This window comes from Diprion similis, chromosome 9 (assembly GCF_021155765.1).
Source record: "Diprion similis isolate iyDipSimi1 chromosome 9, iyDipSimi1.1, whole genome shotgun sequence".
NCBI lineage: Eukaryota > Metazoa > Arthropoda > Insecta > Hymenoptera > Diprionidae > Diprion > Diprion similis.
The window spans coordinates 4,930,962-4,931,562 of record NC_060113.1 but is presented as its reverse complement, the minus strand read 5'-3'; the positions used below and the strand labels follow the sequence as shown (position 1 = coordinate 4,931,562).

The 601-nt window shown below is 36.8% G+C and overlaps 1 non-coding gene across 1 annotated transcript; it reads left to right on the top strand.

The window, feature by feature from the left end:
* The first annotated feature begins 458 nt into the window (after positions 1–458).
* Positions 459–530, top strand: Trnaq-cug. The gene has a single exon. It is a non-coding gene; the product is annotated as a tRNA-Gln (tRNA).
* The last annotated feature ends 71 nt before the right edge of the window (positions 531–601 follow it).

The following is a 601-nucleotide window of genomic DNA, read 5'->3' as shown; positions in this document are numbered from 1 at the left end:
AATTAATACCAAGAAATCATTTGTTCCAAATCCCCCTGTCAGTTCACATGTCAATTAATATTATTTCGCGTATAATCACGAAACGCGGAGCATGAGAAATTGATGCTGCCGTGCGCATAAATTCGCGTTATAATATATGATTCCGCCTAGATCGAGGTCACCGACCTCGTGCGTAATTATATTGCTTCGGATTAATAATGATTTTTCACTCTAAAATATAGTCTCAATATTGCCATAGATCTCAGTGACAGAATATCGTTGCATTCATTACATTGCAGAACTGCATTTACTGAAAGAAAATTCTTTAGGCTAAAAGTTTTCGCGGAATATCGTCAGTGGACGATAATTAACAAATAATCAATGTTTATATATGTATTTCTATACACGTATTTCGGCTATGAAAAGGTATCACATTTACTGTGCTCTCCGTGAATCTCGATTCATCCCTCGTGTTGCAAGGTTCCATGGTGTAATGGTTAGCACTCTGGACTCTGAATCCAGCGATCCGAGTTCAAATCTCGGTGGGACCTGATATTTTTTTTTTTCACTCATCGTTCTTTCTGCTTCTATTATACATGAACCAAAGAATCAGGTATATTTA